Source organism: Anser anser, assembly GCF_964211835.1.
Source record: "Anser anser genome assembly, chromosome: 8".
Classification (NCBI taxonomy): domain Eukaryota; kingdom Metazoa; phylum Chordata; class Aves; order Anseriformes; family Anatidae; genus Anser; species Anser anser.
The window spans coordinates 32,178,043-32,184,042 of NC_139728.1; the positions used below are offsets into that span (position 1 = coordinate 32,178,043).

Sequence of the window (6,000 nt, forward strand, 5' to 3'; positions counted from 1 at the left end):
GTCCATCTGAACATCAGGAAGCACTGCTGTGCTGTGCAGGTCACTGAGCACTGGCAGAGGTTGCCCAAAGAGGTGTTGGAGTCTCCTCCTAAGAGATCTTCCAAAGGCGCCTGGACATGGTCCTGGGCAACCTGCTCTGAGTGTCCCTGCCTGAGCAGAGGATGGACCAGAAAGACCCAGAGGTCCCTGCCAATCTTAACTGTTCCATGATTCTGTGATATTTTTTTTCTTTATATAGTCTCTATTTCTAACAGACTTTTCTGAAATTCTTAGAAATAGAATAGACTTCTTAGAAATATACTTTCCTCTGTTTGCAGAACTTATTTTTCTTACCAATAATAATAATGCACTTACTTGTTTCCCAGATGAATGCTTTTCACTATTAGTGTTCTGTTCAGGTTTAATGATGTGATACACAAAGTTTTTCCAATCACACACTGAAGGTGTGCTTTGACTTAATTTGTTCACCTTCATCTCTGACATAATGTCTCCACTGTAGAAGTTTAGGCAAAGGAATTCTACTATAAAAACAACCTTCATGACTATTTCATAGTATATAAAGAAGTAGGAAGTACTCAAAAATGAAATAAACAGGATTTGATATTTTCATTGGAGCTGAAATTAAATGAACCTCCATACTGCAATATTCATTTAATATTAATGAAATATCTAGTCTGAAAGTTTAGAAATTTTAAGAAAATCCATAGTTGAGCTCTTCTTATTTTGCGTATCTCAGAAAGGTGGATGAATAATAAAGGACATTTTCAGAGACAATATGCCATGACATATGCAGATGAGAAGTAATAAAAATGTAAGGTTTTTCTCAGATACTCTGTGCAAGAATTCCGCCAGAATGGGGTGGACTGACCAGCTGCCATCTACAAGAAAGAAAATTGACTGTAAAAATATCTGCTTACATCAGTCAAAGTTAGACCCATCCAAACTTTGAATTTCACAGCCAATAGACAAGATGACCCTGTCTGTTGAGAAGGGCAGTCTGCTCTCGGGTTACTGCTTGACTTTTGTCAGATAGCTTGCTCCCTTGGTGTGGATGTTAACACAAAGATCATAGTATTCTGGTAAGCATGATTTAGTCTTCCTTCTATTTAGCTGATTACAAACAGTGATTCTACTTAAGTACAATGAATTGTATCTTTATTCTCACTTGAACAACATCAGACACAGCCAGTCTCATACAGATGCAGCCCAAGAAAAGATGGAACACAGGAACTGAGCCAATGCCACGCCATGAGGAGGGCCAATTTTTCCCACGGTCCTGTAGCACCACCGTCAGGCAGTGAGAGGAAATCTTTCCGCTCTCTGATCCCAGGTTTACTCGATCCCTCTGCCACGAACCCGAAGCTGTATGTATGTATGTATGTATGCCCTGTTCCCTCTTGCCCGGCGTTCACCTCACGCACACCAAGTGCATGCTCCCACTGAAATCAAATACAAGGATTTACCCAATGAAAACCAGTGCAAACTACAGTCTTAACTTGGCGGGGGGGGGGGGGGGGGGGGGGAGTTTGATTTATTGATAAACTTAATTGATTTCTGAAGTAACTATAAAATCATGAAAAGAAACTGCTGTCACAGTGGACCATCAATGAAAAACCATAATAATGATGTGTAATAAATGACTGCCAAAGAAATTAAGTTGGATACAGTACCACTTTTGAGGTCAGTTGTGTATTCTCACCAAGAAAACTCTTCAGTTCTAACAACTAGAAAAAATGTGGGGAGGAGGAAAATTCACTTATGGAAAATTATATCATGTGTAGCTAAGCATTCAAATGAAGATAACAAGGATTGATGAAGGGTAAAATAAATGTGCACATTGAAAAAGTACTCAAATTCTGTAATGATCAGAAGGGAGACTCGATATTCCCACTCAGTTTCCTATAGAACAAAACGGGAAAACATAATTTAATTTAAAAATACTAAATCCCAACAGGTGTCAAAATAATTGTCTTCAAGCAATGCCTACTTCTGCGGAAGGTCAGGACAGCCAGGATGGCATGGCAATGGGCAGAGCAGCATCTGTGCCCAGGGGCAGGTGAGCCCAGGCTCTGCCCCCGACAGCCACGGCTGCTGCAGACTGTGGAGCTGGAAGCTCTAGAGCAGCATCCCCTCGCTGCCAAAAGACGGGTATTTTAATGTATAAAAGCATCTTAAACACATGCTTTTAAATATTTCATACTCATATGCTTACATATGTTTCCATGTGTTTAGCAAATGAAAATAAGTTAATTCTAGAATTATGTTTTTTAATGAATTTTCTTAATCTTCTTGAAATGCAGCTGGCACTGGTGACTGAAAAAAGAAACAGTACCAGGTTCATCTTTCATTTAATTTACATCTGGGTTTGTTACTTAAGGAGCATCAGTCATTCTAAATTAACTTTACACAGATACTCTTTGTTCAATGGTAGAGATTGATTTTAATGCAACAGAAATTAGAAAAATTAGGATGCTTTTTATAAAAAGGTATTTTTTGTCCTGAATGGTTTGCCTCTGGTCTGTTATGAAGAGTTTAATCGAATGAAACGTTGTCTGGAAGAGATCTTCAAGTTTTAAGGAAATCCTTGCTAGTCACAGTTAACATTCATGAAGTACAAAGAATAAGTACATAATTCTTAGACTGTAATGTACAGCACTTTAAGAAGATTGACAAAACATTGCCTGTTAAAAGCTTCATATTAACATACTAATGAAACAGTTTTCAAGCCATTATGGAGACACTGAAGTTTTTATGGTAATAGATAATACAGCAATAATGACCTGTAAAATGCACGAGCATAAAGAAAAAAAAAATGTTAAAGGTCCATGCTTTGAATAGCTATTTGTTTAAGAGTACAACTGTGTTTGGGAATTGCTGTTACTTCTCTCTGGCAGAAAATGATCAGGACATTGACACCATTTCTCCCCTGTCCTAGAATGGAAACGTGAGACTTGCACAGAAAATTCTGCAAAGCAAGTCTTGCTGCTCTGTTATAAATAACACAGCTCTGAATGCTACACTGGAACAAATAAGACAATGTGCTTTGTGTCAAATTTGTAGAAAAAAGTGCAAACCTTGTCACTGGGACTATGTTTGTATTTAATCTTCCTATCTGCCTTAAGATCCAAAAATTACTAGTGTACAGTAATGCTCCTTGTACTTTTCTGGAGTATTTTGTATCAGACACCAAATACAACTGGTGAGAATTAAGCACATTAAGTCCTCCTTGGAATCGTATTAGCACACACAGATCATTTCCCAAGAAAAAAAAAAAAAATAAAGAAAGCTATCATCTGCTCCTTTCACCCTTCCATTCAGAGCCCCTCACCAGCTTAATATCCTGCTGTGCACCTGACTGGCTCCTGAACCGCCTGAGTCTATTATACACTGCCTTTCAAGCTGTGCCTCCTGCTGCTGGGTTCACTATTTCTGCTGCCGTGCCATGCCGTGCCGTGCCGTGCCTTTCTCCCTGCTGTTTCTCCCACAGTTCCTCTCCCACTCTCTCTTCACATTCCCTCCATTAATTTTTCCCTTTACTCTTCTGCCTCCCTGCCTCACACTCCAACATCTCCGCAGAGCTCCCCCCCACCCCGTACATGTTGCCCACCAGGATGGAGATGCTGTGCGGCTGCTAAGGCCTCTGGTGTACGGTCACCTCCACAGCGCACAGCTCATCCAACAGCAGCAAGCAGGCACCCTCCAGCTCAAGGAAGTGAGCAGAAGCCTTCTGGGCAAGGATAGCAGCTGGCAAATATTTTTACAGTACTTTGCATCATCTGGTCTTGGTCTTGACCTTGCTTTGAGGATCTTTCTCAAGAAAACTACAACCACACCTTTAAAAATTCTTGAAGAAACGAGGCACAGTACTGAACTGGCAGCACCCACAAGTTTCTCTAGTGTAAGATCCTGATGTAGTGTTCAGATTTTCTCTTTCTACCTTTCAACTCCTGTCTTTCATTCATTTATTCAATCACTTAGTTAGAAAGCCTTCTTTTATCTCAAAAGAATGAGATAACTTTTCAGTGTTGGGTACCCAGTACAGGACACACCACTGTGCGCGGGGCTGCCTGCCCTGGTTCAGAACGGACGCATGAACTGGAAACTATTCCCAGAAGTGTAAGTGGGGCCCTCAAACACTTGCAACACCTCCTCGAGGAAGAGGGACAAACCAGATTGGGACTGCTCTGCCTAGAAATGAGACCAGTGAAAAATGAGGCTAACAGGGGGCAGCTACGACAGAACCCTAACGCAGCGCCAGTGCTGCTGCCGTGGCCCCACGCTGCCAGTAGCTGGGGACCCGCGGCGCTGTGCAGGTGGCACCACTGCCATCACAAGTCACCGCTGACCTGGAGCAGCACATGCCATCCTGCCACGCTGTGGCAGTGGTTCTTCTGCCCTGGGGCTGGAATTGGCAGAAAACCCTCACTGGCTTTTTCTGCTCCGCTTGGAGATAAAGCTGCCATAACTAGGGAGTTAAACACAACGGGCAAAATCATGCAGATTGCTGCGGCAAAACAGAAAATCACGGGTATCTTACTTCTCCATCCTAACACCTTTTCCCCTCACACACCCAGAAGACGTTTCTAAGAGGTGTCGCTGGTCACTGAACAAGTGTGGTGGCCCACACTCTGCCCGCCCCCTCTGCTTCTGAGCACCAAGGCTCTTCAGATACTCCGTGTCAAACAGCACGAGCAAAACCTCATTCCAGTGGGTTCAGGCACAGCTTCTGACAGACCAAAGCCACCAAGCAAAATCTGGCAAGGTTCTCCAGATATCCCACGTGGACATCTCGGTTGTAACACAGCGGTTAATAACCAGCTCCATCAGCCTTCTCCAAACACAGCACACTACTCTGGATATCCACGGCATTAGTGTTTTGAGACTGTTTTTAATTTTCTAGCTGGAGTGCGAAAATGTCACTCTCCCAGAGGAAACACTTGATCTTCCAAAATAATAATACAGACACTGTCACTCTTAGTAAGCTTAGTAGTTCAACAAGACTACCACTGGAGCACAGCAATTTTTTCTTTTTCTTTTTTAATCCATGAAGTAAAAATAGATAAAAATATCAGTGAAACAAACTGAAATAAGAAGGATCAATAAGCAGAAAAATAATGCCATGATCCTTTGTCTGTCTTGATTAAAATTCTGATGGACAGAATAAAATCACCCTCAGGAAAGAAATATGAGTTGAGGAAATACAAAGACTGAAAAGACCCCATTACAGCACCAGTCACGAAAAGGAAACTTGTCACAAGATCACCCAAAAGGTAAGTCTTCCTCTTGAAAAAATAACCACGACAGCTTTTAACCACACATAAAACAAACACAGCATCATTTAACAACAGAAACAACCGCCTCCACAGAGTAAACTCCATGGAACATTGCTGTCGCTACAGAAAGGCCAAGGCCAAAAGCAACTACTATACCTAAAAAAACAGTTTTGTAAAAAATTGATAACCAAAGGTAAGGGTTCACTTACGCCATTTTCAGGAGGGGAGGAGCAATCTAACTTCAAAAATGATCTGTTATTGTCTACACTGAATGACATTAAGCAATGGCATATTTTATCTGCTACACAGGCATTCTTCTACATTGCTGGCTGACTTGTTCATGAGCACACTTGTTCATTCCACATATACAGAGACAGGGAACAGTGCATAAATATATTACAGCTTACCAAAGCTTGTGAGAATCAGAAGAAGTATATTCCATAAAATGCTCTTAGTCCCTCTTACCCCACTTTTGAAGGAGGAGGGGAGGGGAGGGGAGGGGAGGGGAGGAGAGGGGAGGGGAGGGGAGGGGAGGGGATGAAGAAGCAAACTGTTGAGAATTGTCTTTTTACCTGAATAATTCTGACATATTTCAGAGATCCCTTACAAGATCAAAATCTGTTCTTTCTGTGAAAATGTCATTTACCAGAACCATAAGGACGACTGTGAATAACATTTATAAGTATTCCACTCTATTTTTGAATCAAAGCTTTCATGCACATGTATT

The 6,000-nt window shown here is 41.5% G+C and overlaps 1 long non-coding RNA gene across 3 annotated transcripts in view; it reads right to left on the reverse strand.

The window, feature by feature from the left end:
- LOC310903185 overlaps window positions 1-5,778 on the reverse strand; it is a 69,700-nt gene extending 63,922 nt beyond the window's left edge. For 2 of the 3 annotated variants that reach the window (XR_014587337.1, XR_014587338.1), the window contains exon 1: window positions 5,681-5,750. This is a non-coding gene — a long non-coding RNA (uncharacterized lncRNA). Of the gene's footprint in view, window positions 1-5,680 lie in introns of all 3 variants that reach the window. The other variant, XR_014587339.1, reaches the window with a different exon arrangement.
- Window positions 5,779-6,000: the final 222 nt, after the last annotated feature.